This window comes from Salvelinus fontinalis, chromosome 7, assembly GCF_029448725.1.
Source record: "Salvelinus fontinalis isolate EN_2023a chromosome 7, ASM2944872v1, whole genome shotgun sequence".
Classification (NCBI taxonomy): domain Eukaryota; kingdom Metazoa; phylum Chordata; class Actinopteri; order Salmoniformes; family Salmonidae; genus Salvelinus; species Salvelinus fontinalis.
This window is the reverse complement of record NC_074671.1, coordinates 56,076,128-56,093,192: the sequence shown is the minus strand read 5'-3', so window position 1 is coordinate 56,093,192 and position 17,065 is coordinate 56,076,128. Positions and strand designations below refer to the sequence as shown.

At 49.7% G+C, this 17,065-nt stretch overlaps 1 protein-coding gene across 2 annotated transcripts in view; it reads left to right on the top strand.

The window, feature by feature from the left end:
* Window positions 1-3,644: 3,644 nt before the first annotated feature.
* Window positions 3,645-17,065, top strand: part of LOC129859791 (serine/threonine-protein phosphatase 2A regulatory subunit B'' subunit alpha-like) — a 72,540-nt gene continuing 59,119 nt past the window's right edge. The window contains exons 1-2 of one of the 2 annotated variants that reach the window (XM_055929911.1): window positions 3,645-3,955; window positions 4,730-4,802. The gene's annotated coding sequence lies outside the window, so the exon portion shown is untranslated. The remainder of the gene's footprint in view (window positions 3,956-4,729; window positions 4,803-17,065) is intronic. The other variant, XM_055929910.1, reaches the window with a different exon arrangement.

Here is a 17,065-nt window from a genome sequence, read left to right as displayed (position 1 = left end):
GGGACAGGGAAAGGGACAGGGACAGGGACAGGGAAAGGGACAGGGAAAGGGACAGGGAAAGGGACAGGGACAGGGACAGGGAGGGACAGGGAAAGGGACAGGGACAGGGACAGGGACAGAGTAAGGGACAGGGACAGAGACAGGGACAGAGAAAGGGACAGGGACAGGGAAAGGGACAGGGATAGGGACAGGGACAGGGAAAGGGACAGGGACAGGGACAGGGACATGGACAGAGACAGAGACAGAGACAGGGACAGAGAAAGGGACAGGGACAGGGACAGAGACAGAGACAGAGACAGGGACAGAGAAAGGGACAGGGATAGGGACAGGGACAGAGACAGGGACAGAGAAAGGGACAGGGATAGGGACAGGGACAGGGACAGAGACAGAGACAGGGACAGAGAAAGGGACAGGGACAGGGACAGGGAAAGGGACAGGGACAGAGAAAGGGACAGGGACAGGGACAGGGACAGGGACAGGGACAGGGCAACAACTCTTATAATTCCAACTATTAAAACCTATAAGATACTGTTCTTAATTATACAACTACGTTTTTTGCTAAAGCAGAGATGCTGATTTTTTTTGTTGTGGCCCAAGCTACAGATGTCTATATTGGTCCACTAGTACTATTAAAGGCCCAGTGCACTACTTTTGTAAACAAATACAAACGATACCCCTGCAGTTAAGCACCCCACAAACCAAAGCCCACAGGTAGGCTGTTATATCTAGTTTCACACCCTCTCTCTCTCCCTCTCCCTCACGCTCATTCCCATCCCCCCCAGCTGTTAGCTGGTGAGAGGCAGCTGTTGTTGGGGCTAAGGAAGCAGAAATATCCTCAGTTGAATTCAACTCAACTTTATTGGTATAAATGTTCAGGTACAGCAATGTTACCTAAGTCAGTCAATAAGGATAAGCAGTGAACTAATGTAACAAACTAAATCACAAATTAACTAACAAACTAATTAGGGAGACAGATAGATAGATAGAGCGAGAGAAAAAGGATGGAGAGAGAGAACGAGATGTGTGTGTGACCTGGATGTCCTTGCCCATCTGCATGTTTGTGTGAGTGACGCTGTATTTCTGGCATCTGTTGCTTTCAGCAGGAGCTTACACAAGTCCTCAGGTGTCAGGCAAGGTTATCACGCAACCATCGCTCACTGAACCACTTCTGTTACTTGTGTTGAAATCTCCTCTAGTCTTCTGAAGTCAGACTGGCTTCCCCAATTGAGCCTCAAAGTTTATTTGTACTGCAGTGTGAAGACCATGTTACTGTCCACCCACCCACCCACCCACACACACACACACACACACACACACACACACACACACACACACACACACACACACACACACACACACACACACACACACACACACACACACACACACACACACACACAAACACACACACACACACACACACACACACACCTTAGATCCTTCTCCAAATCCCTACTGGAATGTGGCTCCTATAACCACATCAGTGGTCACAAGGCGCATCACATCACATAAAGGGTGTGTGTATGTCAGTGTGTGTGTGTGTGTGATGTTAATACGTGTGTGTGGACAGTAACATGGTCTTCCCACTCTGCAGTAAAAATAAACATGTGTGTGTGTGTGATGTTAATACGTGTGTATGGACAGTAACATCACACACACACACATGTTTATTTTTACTGCAGAGTGGGAAGACCATGTTACTGTCCACACACACGTATTAACATCACACACACACACACACTGACATACACACACCCTTTATGTGATGTGATGCGCCTTGTGACCACTGATGTGGTTATAGGAGCCACATTCCAGTAGGGATTTGGAGAAGGATCTAAGGTGTGTGTGAGTGTGTGTGTGTGTGTGTGTGTGTGTGTGTATTAGATGTGTGTGTGTGTATCAGAGATGTGTGTTGATATATAGTTGTTGGCTTATATATGAATATAACTTTGAGGTCCCTGGTTTCTATAGTAACAGAGGTGTATACCTCGCTGGTTCCCATAGCAACAGACATTGTGAGCCTGTCAGGTGTTAAAAGTGTTAACTTCAGGCGGATAATAAGATTCAAATATAGGTTTGAGGTGATAAGGAGATTTAAATAGAAAGAGAATGCTGCTGTACGATAGCTCATGTATAGCCCCACCCACACACAGTTCAATAATACAATAACACAACACAAAAGCACATCACAAACAGCCTAGAAGTAAGTATTTACACACAAAAACACATTTAGGCTGGCCTACTGCGACAGGATTATAGTCTGCCCTAATCTCTGAGCGTTGACTCAGTGGTACTCACTGACAGCTCAATATGTATAATACATGCGCTAATGTGTGTGTGTGTGTGCATGCGTGCGTGCATGTCACTCCATATGTTATATAGCTTCAATGCCATACAACACTCCTTCCGTGGCCTCCAACTGCTCTTAAATGCTTGTAAAACTAAATGCATGCTCTTCAACCAATTGCTGCCCACACCCGCCCGCCTAGCATCACTACTCTGGACGGTTCTGACTTAGAATATGTGGACAACTACAAATACCTAGGTGTCTGGTTAGACTGTAAACTCTCCTTCCAGACTCACATTAAGCATCTCCAATCCAAAATTAAATTGAGAATCTGCTTCCTATTCCGCAACAAAGCATCCTTCACTCATGCTGCCAAACATACCCACGTAAAACTGACTATCCTACCGATCCTTGACTTTGGCGATGCCATTTACAAAATAGCCTCCAATACCCTACTCAATAAATTGGATGCAGTCTATCACAGTGCCATCTGTTTTGTCACCAAAGCGCCTTATACCACCCACCACTGCGACCTGTACGCTCTCGTCGGCTGGCCCTCGCTACATATTCGTCGCCAAACCCACCCGCTCCAGGTCATCTATAAGTCTTTGCTAGGTAAAGCCTCGCCTTATCTCTGCTCACTGGTCACCAAAGCAACACCCACCTGTAGCACGTGTTCCAGCAGGTATATTTCACTGGTCATCCCCAAAGCCAACACCTCCCTTGGCTGCCTTTCCTTCCAGTTCTCTGCTGCCAATGACTGGAACGAATTGCAAAAATCACTGAAGCTGGAGACTTATATCTCCCTCACTAACTTTAAGCATCAGTTGTCAGAGCAGCTTACCGATCACTGTACCTGTATATAGCCCATCTGTAAATAGCACACCAACTACCTCATCCCCATATTGTTATTTATAATTTTTTTTTGCTCTTTTGTACCCCAGTATCTCTACTTGAACATCATCATCTGCACATCTATCACTCCAGTGTTAATGCTAAATTGTAATTATTTCGCCACTATGGCCTATTTATTGCCTCACCTCCCTAACCTTATGACATTTGGACACATTATATATAGACTTTCTATTGTGTTATTGACTGTACGTTTGTTTATCCCATGTGTTACTCTGTGTTGTTGTTTTTGTGCACTGATTTGCTTTATCTTGGTCAGTTGTAGATGAGAACTTGTTCTGATTTGCCCTACCTGGTTATATAAAGGTGAACTATTTTTTTTATAAAACAAAAAATAGTAATAAATTCCCACCCTAGTTTGCTCCCCCGCACGCTGCTCATTCTCTCCAGGAGCTGTCACCCTGTCTCTCTCTCTCTCTCAAACTGACACACAATACCACACACACACACACACACACACACACCAAGTAGCTCGAGCCCCAGTGGAGACGCTGCTGACGCTGTGCTCGCTCCACCGACAACACCGAGTCACGTTCTGTTCTTCTCTCGCTCCACCAACAACACCGAGTCACGTTCTGTTCTTCTCTCGCTCCACCGACAACACCAAGTCACGGTCTGTTCTTCTCTGGCAGAACCGGAGAGCGAAAGCCCTTTAGGATTCTATCTCTCGCCTGTGATATTTGGAGCTGAACGACCGGTCGTGACGGAGGACGCGAGGAGAAATACAAAAAAATAGCGAAAGGGAGAAAAGAAAAGGTAGGATACGTGTGCGTTATATCTGATTTGCGACCTTTTCGGTACGAGCCGAGTTTTACTGATCGAAATGTGTGAGAACCGCGAGAGGCTATTCCAATGTGTGTGTTTTGGAAGTTTTTGTTGATAGTCGAGTCGCTGTGTTGGTTGTAGGCTAGGCTACTTCCATTGGCTATAGAGGCTACTCATGAAAAGCCACTGGAGTTGGTGTGAGAGTACCTTGATAGTGCTGGGTCGTTGGTTTGTGTTGGGATTGGCGGAGGGATAACCTCTACTAAACTAAAACGTTTTGAAACGGATTTCTACCTGAACTTGTCCAATAATGACACGCACGTTAGTTTCTATTCCGATCTGCATGACACTAGACTATATCTAGTGCTCTACTGAACGTAGCAAAGTGCCCATTTGATGCCCCTGAATATACAGGCAGAAGTTGAATATCCTGAATATAATGGCATACATTGAATATCCTGAATATACAGGCAGAAGTTGAATATCCTGAATATAAAGGCATAAATTGAATATCTGAGCTGTTGCTTGTATTTTGCCATGTTAGACTATTTTGTAACACAGTTGGTAGGACACCTAGCCACCTACATAAGGATTCCATAACACCTGGAAAACCATACATAAGCACTGCATAATAATTTAATAACACGTTTGTTGACATTGACACTGCTTATGAATGTGTTATGGGTTATACATGTGTTATGTATTTGTAGGTAGCCTTCAAATAATGTGCGACAGACAGAGAATATTCCTCCCATCTTTCCCTAGAGGCCCTTTCTCAACACAGACCTGGGGGGTTCATCCTGCGCTCGTAATCAGGGATTCAGACCTTGGACACCAGGTGAGTGGACTCCCAAGTGTCCGCCCTGAGATTGGAGGGTTGGGGGTTCGATTCCCTGTCGAGTCATACCAAAGACTCTAAAAATGGGACCCAATGCCTCTGTGCTTGGCAGTCAGGATGAACCAAGGAGATGGATTGGGGGTTGAACTAGTCTCGCGTGGCCAGCCTTCCAAAACCCTGTCTAGTTAGAAGCCTCTTTCTGTGGTTTAGGGGTAGACAAAAGTGGCGTCCTGTCCAGGGGGTTTAGATCAAGCTGCCTGCCTACAGAATAGGAGATGCTGTTCCGGCTCGGACAAGGCTTCCTACTTAGACAGAATGTACCAGATAGAAATGTAATGAATAGATCTGACATCATGCCTTATGTAATGGAGGTGCTGCTCTGTCACCCTGTGATATATCCTGTTAGTTCCTAGGGGGTGGAGTCAGTCACAGGGTCTCCCCTCTGGAATTCTCCCAGAATAGACCTTGAACACACACACACTCCCATAATGCTAATTTGTGCTATCTAGATTTTGCTGTATAGTTCGGTGAATGGACGTGGCTTTGGGGTGTGTGTGTGTGTGTGTGTGTGTGTGTGTGTGTGTGTGTGTGTGTGTGTGTGTGTGTTCGTGTGTGTGTGTACGTGTGTGTGTGTGTGTGTGTGGGTGTGTGTGTGTGTGTGTGTGTGTGTGTACGTGTGTGTGTGTGTGTGTGAAGCAGAGATCTGGTAAAGCCGTAACTCGACCCTGGCTGGACAGACTGACGCTTGGACAGCCACAGAGACCACTCTGGCAGGGCTGTGGTGTGTGTGCAACTCAAACACACACACACACACACACACACACACACACACACACACACACACACACACACACACACACACACACACACACACACACACACACACACACACACACACACACACACACACACACACACACACAGTCAGGCAGACCACAGAGGCAGGGGAGGAGACTGGGGATGTATTGCTGTGGGGGAATGGCTATTCAGATAATCTGAAAAAAAAATCCTGTTTTATACCAGTACTATAAGAGTTATGATGTGATGTAACATTCAGACTATATTGTCCACCCTTATCCCACTATGGCCTTATGGTGTATTAGAGAGTGTGTTCTGTTGGTGAGAGAGTGTGTTCTGTTGGTGAGAGAGTGTGTTCTGTTGGTGAGAGAGTGTGTTCTGTTGGTGAGAGAGTGTGTTCTGTTGGTGAGAGAGTGTGTTATGTTGGTGAGAGAGTGTGTTCTGTTGGTGAGAGAGTGTGTTATGTTGGTGAGAGAGTGTGTTCTGTTGGTGAGAGAGTGTGTTCTGTTGGTGAGAGAGTGTGTTATGTTGGTGAGAGAGTGTGTTCTGTTGGTGAGAGAGTGTGTTCTGTTGGTGAGAGAGCGTGTTCTGTTGGTGAGAGAGCGTGTTCTGTTGGTGAGAGAGCGTGTGCTGTTGGTGAGAGAGCGTGTTCTGTTGGTGAGAGAGCGTGTTCTGTTGGTGAGAGAGCGTGTTCTGTTGGTGAGAGAGTGTGTGTGTTTTGGAAATGTACTTGTTAGGATCCAGATTTCTCACAGTCCTTTATATACGTGCGTCTTCTCACAGACAGTTGTTGCTCTTGGCAGTGTGTGTCTATGTGTGTCTGTGTGTGTTTATGTGTGTCTATGTGTGTCTATGTGTGTCTGTGTGTGTTTATGTGTGTCTATGTGTGTCTATGTGTGTCTGTGTGTGTTTATGTGTGTCTATGTGTGTCTGTGTGTGTTTATGTGTGTCTATGTGTGTCTATGTGTGTCTGTGTGTGTCTATGTGTGTCTATGTGTGTCTATGTGTGTCTGTGTGTGTGTCTATGTGTGTCTGTGTGTGTGTCTATGTGTGTCTATGTGTGTCTATGTGTGTCTATGTGTGTCTGTGTGTGTGTCTATGTGTGTCTGTGTGTGTCTGTGTGTGTCTATGTGTGTCTGTGTGTGTGTCTGTGTGTGTCTATGTGTGTGTCTGTGTGTGTCTGTGTGTGTCTATGTGTGTCTGTGTGTGTCTAGGTGTGTCTGTGTGTGTGTCTGTGTGTGTCTGTGTGTGTCTGTGTGTGTCTATGTGTGTCTGTGTGTGTGTCTGTGTGTGTCTGTGTGTGTCTGTGTGTGTCTGTGTGTGTCTATGTGTGTCTGTGTGTGTCTGTGTGTATCTATGTGTGTATTTGTGTGTCTGTGTGCGTTGTGTGTCTATGTGCGGTGTGTGTGTCTGGTTTAGCATCGAATAGCCCCCGCGATATGCAACTGTTCAGGGAAGTCAGGAACCAATACACGCAGTCAGTCAGGAAAGCTAAGGCTAGCTTTTTCAAGCAGAAATTTGCATCCTGTAGCTCTAACTCCAAAATGTTCTGGGTTACTGCAAAGTCCATGGAGAACAAGAGCACCTCCTCCCAGCTGCCCACTGCACTGAGGCTAGGTAACACGGTCACCACCGATAAATCCGTGATAATGGAAAACTTCAACAAGCATTTCTCAACGGCTGGCCATGCCTTCCTCCTGGCGACTCCAACCTCGGCCAACAGCCCCCCCCCCCCCCCCCCCCGCAGCTACTCGCCCAGGCGTCCCCAGCTTCTCCTTTACCCAAATCCAGATAGCAGATGTTCTGAAAGAGCTGCAAAACCTGGACCCACACAAATCAGCTGGGCTTGACAATCTAGACCCTCTATTTCTGAAACTATCTGCCGCCATTGTTGCAACCCCTATTACCAGCCTGTTCAACCTGTCTTTCGTATCATCTGAGATCCCCAAGGATTGGAAAGCTGCCGCGGTCATCCCCCTCTTCAAAGGGGGAGACACACTGGACACAAACTGTTACAGACCTAAATCCATCCTGCCCTGCCTATCTAAGGTCTTCGAAAGCCAAGTTAATAAACAGATCACTGACCATCTCGAATCCCACCGTACCTTCTCCGCTGTGCAATCCGGTTTCCGAGCCTGGTCACGGGTGCACCTCAGCCATGCTCAAGGTACTAAATGATATCATAACCGCCATCGATAAAAGACAGTACTGTGCAGCCGTCTACATCGACCTGGCCAAGGCTTTCGACTCTGTCAATCACCATATTCTTATCGGCAGACTCAGTAGCTTTGGTTTTTCTGATGACTGCCTCGCCTGGTTCACCAACTACTTCTCAGACAGAGTTCAGTGTGTCAAATCGCAGGGACTGTTGTCTGGTCCTCTGGCAATCTCTATGGAGGTGCCACGGGGTTCAACCCTCGGGCCGACTCTGTTCTCTGTATATATCAATGATGTTGCTCTTGCTGCGTGCGATTCCCTGATTCACCTCTACGCAGACGACACCATTCTGTATACTTCTGGCCCTTCCTTGGACACTGTGCTATCTAACCTCCAAACGAGCTTCAATGCCATACAACACTCCTTCCGTGGCCTCCAACTGCTCTTAAACGCTAGTAAAACCAAACGCATGCTTTTCAACCGTTCGCTGCCTGCACCCGCCCGCCCGACTAGCATCACCACCCTGGACGGTTCCGACCTAGAATATGTGGACATCTATAAATACCTAGGTGTCTGGCTAGACTGTAAACTTTCCTTCCAGACTCATATTGAACATCTCCAATCCAAAATCAAATCAAGAATCGGCTATCCTACCGATCCTCGACTTCGGCGACGTCATCTACAAAATAGCTTCCAATACTCTACTCAGCAAACTAGATGCAGTTTATCATAGTGCCATCCGTTTTGTTACTAAAACACCTTATACCACCCACCACTGCGACCTGTATGCTCTAGTCGGCTGGCCCTCGCTACATATTCATCGCCAGACCCACTGGCTCCAGGTCATCTATAAGTCCATGCTAGGTAAAGCTCCGCCTTATCTCAGTTAATTGGTCCCGAAAACAACACACACCCGTAGCACGCGCTCCAGCAGGTATATCTCACTGATCATCCCAAAAGCCAACACCTCATTTGGCCGCCTTTCCTTCCAGTTCTCTGCTGCCTGTGACTGGAACGAATTGCAAAAATCGCTGAAGTTCGAGACTTTTATTTCCCTCACCAACTTTAAACATCTGCTATCTGAGCAGCTAACAGATCGCTGCAGCTGTACATAGTCCATCTGTAAACAGCCCACCCAATGTACCTACCTCATCCCCATATTGTTTTTATTTATTTACTGTTCTGCTCTTTTGCACACCAGTATCTCTACTTGGACATGATCATCTGATGATTTATCACTCCAGTGTTAATCTGCTAAATTGTAATTATTCGCTCCTATGGCCTATTTATTGCCTACCTCCTCATGCCTTTTGCACACAATGTATATAGACTCTTTTTCCCCCCCTACTGTGTTATTGACTTGTTTATTGTTTACTCCATGTGTAACTCTGTGTTGTTGTCTGTTCACACTGCTATGCTTTATCTTGGCCAGGTCGCAGTTGTAAATGAGAACTTGTTCTCAACCAGCCTACCTGGTTAAATAAAGGTTAAATATTTGTATTTTTTTAAATAAATAAAAGGTGTGTCTTTGTGTGTCTGTGTGCGTTGCGTATCTGTGTGCGTTGTGTGTCTGTGTGTGTGTCTATGTGTGTCTATGTGTGTCTGTGTGCGTTGCGTGTCTGTGTGTGTGTCTGTGTGTGTGTCTGTGTGCGTTGTGTGTGTCTGTGTGTGTGTTGTTTGTCTGTGTGTGTGTGTGTGTGTCTGTATGCGTTGTGTGTCTGTGTGTGTCTGTCTGTGTGTGTGTCTGTGTGCGTTGTGTGTCTGTGTGTGTTGTGTGTCTGTGTTTGTGTCTGTGTGTGTGTGTGTGACTGTGTGCGTTGTGTGTTTGTGTGTGTCTGTGTGTGTGTTTGTGTGTGTCTGTGTTTGTCTGTGTGTCTGTGTGCATTGTGTGTCTGTGTGTGTCTGTGGGTGTGTCTGTGTGTATTGTGTGTCTGTGTGTGTGTTTGTGTGTGTGTTTGAGTTGGAGAGTGTCCATTTCAGCCGTAGGTGAAGGAGGATAGCCAGACTGTTTCCATATTGCTGAGACACAAACACACACACTCATGCGTGATTCATAGATTGAGCAGGTCAAACGTTGTGTTAGGGTGTGTGTGAGATGTAAATGGTGAGAGAACAAGGGAACGTGGACACACACCCTTCAGTTCAAGTCAGGGCAGCTCTGAGGAGTTCAGTCCTTCTCTCTCTCTGTGTGTGTGTGTGTGTGTGTGTGTGTGTGTGTGTGTGTGTGTGTGTGTGTGTGTGTGTGTGTGTGTGTGTGTGTGTGTGTGTGTGTGTGTGTGTGTGTGTGTGTTTGTGTGTGTGTGTGTGTGTGTCGGGGTGTGTGTGTGTGTCGGGGTGTGTGTGTGTGTGTGTGTCGGGGTGTGTGTGTGTGTGTGAGAGAGAGAGACTACCTGTGATAAGAGTACTCCTGTCTGGACATTCCCCTGCAATCAACCTGTGGTTCTGGACTGGCCTACGCCCCTGAACACACTCACACACACACTGGCCTACGCCCCTGAACACACTCACATACACTCTGGCCTACGCCCCTGAACACACTCACATACACTCTGGCCTACGCCCCTGAACACACTCACATACACTCTGGCCTACGCCCCTGAACACACTCACATACACTCTTGCCTACGCCCCTGAACACACTCACACACACTCTGGCCTACGCCCCTGAACACACTCACACACACTCTGGCCTACGCCCCTGAACACACTCACATACACTCTGGCCTACGCCCTTGAACACACTCACATACACTCTGGCCTACGCCCCTGAACACACTCACACACACTCTGGCCTACGCCCCTGAACACTCACACACACTCTGGCCTACGCCCCTGAACACACTCACATACACTCTGGCCCATGACCCTGAACACACTCACACACACTCTGGCCCATGACCCTGAACACACTCACATACACTCTGGCCCATGACCCTGAACACACTCAAACACACTCTGGCCTACGCCCCTGTACACACTCACACACACACTGGCCTATGACCCTGAACACACTCACACACACTCTGGCCTACGCCCCTGAACACACTCACACACACTCTGGCCTACGCCCCTGAACACACTCACACACACTCTGGCCTACGCCCCTGAACACACTCACATACACTCTGGCCTACGCCCCTGAACACACTCACATACACTCTGGCCTACGCCCCTGAACACACTCACACACACTCTGGCCTACGCCCCTGAACACTCACACACACACTCTGGCCTACGCCCCTGAACACACTCACATACACTCTGGCCCATGACCCTGAACACACTCACACACACTCTGGCCCATGACCCTGAACACACTCACATACACTCTGGCCCATGACCCTGAACACACTCAAGCACACTCTGGCCTACGCCCCTGTACACACTCACACACACACTGGCCTATGACCCTGAACACACTCACACACACTCTGGCCTACGCCCCTGTACACACTCACATACACACTGGCCTACGCCCCTGAACACACTCACATACACACTGGCCTACGCCCCTGAACACACTCACATACACACTGGCCTACGCCCCTGTACACACTCACACACACTCTGGCCTACGCCCCTGTACACACTCACATACACACTGGCCTACGCCCCTGAACACACTCACATACACACTGGCCTACGCCCCTGTACACACTCACACACACCCTGGCCTACGCCCCTGTACACACTCACATACACACTGGCCTATGACCCTGAACACACTCACACACACTCTGGCCTACACCCCTGTACACACTCACACACACACTGGCCTATGACCCTGAACACACTCACACACACTCTGGCCGAGGCCCCTGTACACACTCACATACACACTGGCCTACGCCCCTGTACACACTCACATACACACTGGCCTACGCCCCTGTACACACTCACACACACACTGGCCTACGCTCCTGTACACACTCACACACTCTGGCCTACGCCCCTGTACACACTCACACACACACTGGCCTACGCCCCTGTACACACTCACACACACTCTGGCCTACGCCCCTGTACACACTCACATACACACTGGCCTGTGACCCTGAACACACTCACACACACTCAGGCCTACGCCCCTGTACACACTCACATACACACTGGCCTACGCCCCTGTACACACTCACATACACACTGGCCTATGACCCTGAACACACTCACACACACTCAGGCCTACGCCCCTGTACACACTCACATACACACTGGCCTATGACCCTGAACACTCACACACACTCTGGCCTACGCCCCTGTACACACTCACATACACACTGGCCTACGCCCCTGAACACACTCACATACACACTGGCCTACGCCCCTGTACACACTCACACACACACTGTCCCTACGCCCCTGTACACACTCACACACACTCTGGCCTACGCCCCTGAACACACACACTGGCCTATGACCCTGAACACACTCAAACACACTCAGGCCTACGCCCCTGAACACACTCACATACACTCTGGCCTACGCCCCTGAACACTCACACTGGCCTATGACCCTGAACACTCACACACACTCTGGCCTATGCCCCTGTACACACTCACATACACACTGGCCTATGACCCTGAACACACTCACACACACTCAGGCTTACGCCCCTGAACACACTCACATACACTCTGGCCTACGCCCCTGAACACACTCACATACACTCTGGCCTACGCCCCTGAACACACTCACACACACTCTGGCCTACGCCCCTGAACACATTCACATACACTCTGGCCTACGCCCCTGAACACACTCACACACACTCTGGCCTACGCCCCTGAACACTCACATACACTCTGGCCTACGCCCCTGAACACACTCACACACACTCTGGCCTACGCCCCTGAACACACTCACACACACTCTGGCCTACGCCCCTGAACACTCACATACACACTGGCCTATGACCCTGAACACTCACATACACTCTGGCCTACGCCCCTGAACACACTCACACACACTCTGGCCTACGCCCCTGAACACACTCACACACACTTTGGCCTACGCCCCTGAACACTCACACACACTCTGGCCTACGCCCCTGAACACACTCACATACACTCTGGCCCATGACCCTGAACACACTCACACACACTCTGGCCCATGACCCTGAACACACTCACATACACTCTGGCCCATGACCCTGAACACACTCAAACACACTCTGGCCTACGCCCCTGTACACACTCACACACACACTGGCCTATGACCCTGAACACACTCACACACACTCTGGCCTACGCCCCTGTACACACTCACATACACACTGGCCTACGCCCCTGAACACACTCACATACACACTGGCCTACACCCCTGTACACACTCACATACACACTGGCCTACGCCCCTGTACACACTCACATACACACTGGCCTACGCCCCTGAACACACTCACATACACACTGGCCTACGCCCCTGTACACACTCACACACACTCTGGCCTACGCCCCTGTACACACTCACATACACACTGGCCTACGCCCCTGAACACACTCACATACACACTGGCCTACGCCCCTGTACACACTCACACACACCCTGGCCTACGCCCCTGTACACACTCACATACACACTGGCCTATGACCCTGAACACACTCACACACACTCTGGCCTACACCCCTGTACACACTCACACACACACTGGCCTATGACCCTGAACACACTCACACACACTCTGGCCGAGGCCCCTGTACACACTCACATACACACTGGCCTACGCCCCTGTACACACTCACATACACACTGGCCTACGCCCCTGAACACACTCACACACACACTGGCCTACGCCCCTGTACACACTCACACACACTCTGGCCTACGCCCCTGTACACACTCACACACACACTGGCCTACGCCCCTGTACACACTCACACACACTCTGGCCTACGCCCCTGTACACACTCACATACACACTGGCCTATGACCCTGAACACACTCACACACACTCAGGCCTACGCCCCTGTACACACTCACATACACACTGGCCTACGCCCCTGTACACACTCACATACACACTGGCCTACGCCCCTGTACACACTCACATACACACTGGCCTATGACCCTGAACACTCACATACACACTGGCCTATGACCCTGAACACTCACATACACTCTGGCCTACGCCCCTGAACACACTCACACACACTCTGGCCTACGCCCCTGAACACACTCACACACACTCTGGCCTACGCCCCTGAACACTCACACACACTCTGGCCTACGCCCCTGAACACACTCACATACAGTCTGGCCCATGACCCTGAACACACTCACACACACTCTGGCCCATGACCCTGAACACACTCACATACACACTGGCATATGACCCTGAACACACTCACACACACTCAGGCCTACGCCCCTGTACACACTCACATACACACTGGCCTATGACCCTGAACACTCACACACACTCTGGCCTACGCCCCTGTACACACTCACATACACACTGGCCTACGCCCCTGAACACACTCACATACACACTGGCCTACGCCCCTGTACACACTCACACACACACTGGCCTACGCCCCTGTACACACTCACACACACTCTGGCCTACGCCCCTGAACACACACACTGGCCTATGACCCTGAACACACTCACACACACTCAGGCCTACAACCCTGAACACACTCACATACACTCTGGCCTACGCCCCTGAACACTCACTCTGGCCTATTACCCTGAACACTCACACACACTCTGGCCTATGCCCCTGTACACACTCACATACACACTGGCCTATGACCCTGAACACACTCACACACACTCAGGCCTACGCCCCTGAACACACTCACATACACACTGGCCTACGCCCCTGTACACACTCACATACACACTGGCCTACGCCCCTGAACACACTCACATACACACTGGCCTACGCCCCTGTACACACTCACACACACTCTGGCCTACGCCCCTGTACACACTCACATACACACTGGCCTACGCCCCTGAACACACTCACATACACACTGGCCTACGCCCCTGTACACACTCACACACACCCTGGCCTACGCCCCTGTACACACTCACATACACACTGGCCTATGACCCTGAACACACTCACACACACTCTGGCCTACACCCCTGTACACACTCACACACACACTGGCCTATGACCCTGAACACACTCACACACACTCTGGCCGAGGCCCCTGTACACACTCACATACACACTGGCCTACGCCCCTGTACACACTCACATACACACTGGCCTACGCCCCTGTACACACTCACACACACACTGGCCTACGCCCCTGTACACACTCACACACACTCTGGTCTACGCCCCTGTACACACTCACACACACACTGGCCTACGCCCCTGTACACACTCACACACACTCTGGCCTACGCCCCTGTACACACTCACATACACACTGGCCTATGACCCTGAACACACTCACACACACTCAGGCCTACGCCCCTGTACACACTCACATACACACTGGCCTACGCCCCTGTACACACTCACATACACACTGGCCTACGCCCCTGTACACACTCACATACACACTGGCCTATGACCCTGAACACTCACATACACACTGGCCTATGACCCTGAACACTCACATACACTCTGGCCTACGCCCCTGAACACACTCACACACACTCTGGCCTACGCCCCTGAACACACTCACACACACTCTGGCCTACGCCCCTGAACACTCACACACACTCTGGCCTACGCCCCTGAACACACTCACATACAGTCTGGCCCATGACCCTGAACACACTCACACACACTCTGGCCCATGACCCTGAACACACTCACATACACACTGGCATATGACCCTGAACACACTCACACACACTCAGGCCTACGCCCCTGTACACACTCACATACACACTGGCCTATGACCCTGAACACTCACACACACTCTGGCCTACGCCCCTGTACACACTCACATACACACTGGCCTACGCCCCTGAACACACTCACATACACACTGGCCTACGCCCCTGTACACACTCACACACACACTGGCCTACGCCCCTGTACACACTCACACACACTCTGGCCTACGCCCCTGAACACACACACTGGCCTATGACCCTGAACACACTCACACACACTCAGGCCTACGCCCCTGAACACACTCACATACACTCTGGCCTACGCCCCTGAACACTCACTCTGGCCTATGACCCTGAACACTCACACACACTCTGGCCTATGCCCCTGTACACACTCACATACACACTGGCCTATGACCCTGAACACACTCACACACACTCAGGCCTACGCCCCTGAACACACTCACATACACTCTGGCCTACGCCCCTGAACACTCACTCTGGCCTATGCCCCTGTACACACTCACATACACACTGGCCTATGACCCTGAACACACTCACATGACCTGAGTGTTGTGGTGTACGTACCATTACAATGACCACACACAGAGAGAGAGAGAGAGAGAGAGAGAGAGAGAGAGAGAGAGAGAGAGAGAGAGAGAGAGAGAGAGGTGGGTTAAGAGTTGGTAACTTTGATTCACAGATCTCCCATAATACTTCAGCTGCTCATTGACTGTCCTCATTGTCGCTGTGACAGCACTGGGATCTGTGGTCTCTGGAATGTGTGTGTGATGAGTTAATAGCTGTCCTCAGTGGCCAATTTTCTCACATACACTGGCTCTCTTTGTCCGTCTGTCCAGTACACACACACACACACACACACACACACACACACACACACACACACACACACACACACACACACACACACACACACACACACACACACACACACACACACACACACACACACACACACACACACACACACACACACACACACACACACACACACTGCCACACTATCCTTCATCAGGCATTCATCCAGCAGTGGCAGAAGATGTGCAGAGAGAGAATACCTGACCATTGTGACTGACCCAAACTTAAGGAAAGCTTTGACTATGTACAGACTCAGTGAGCATAGCCTTGCTATTGAGAAAGGCCGCCGTAGGCAGACATGGCTCTCAAGAGAAGACTGGCTATGTGCACACTGCCCACAAAATGAGGTGGAAACTGAGCTGCACTTCCCAACCTCCTGCCAAATGTATGACCATATTAGAGACACATATTTCCCTCAGATCACACAGATCCACAAAGAATTCGAAAACAAATCCAATTTTGATAAACTCCCATATCTACTGGGTGAAATACCACAGTGTGCCATCACAGCAGCAAGATTTGTGACCTTGTGACACAAGAAAAGGTCAACCTGTGAAGAACAAACACCATTGTAAATACAACCTATATTTATGTTGATTTATTTTCCCTTGTGTACTTTAACT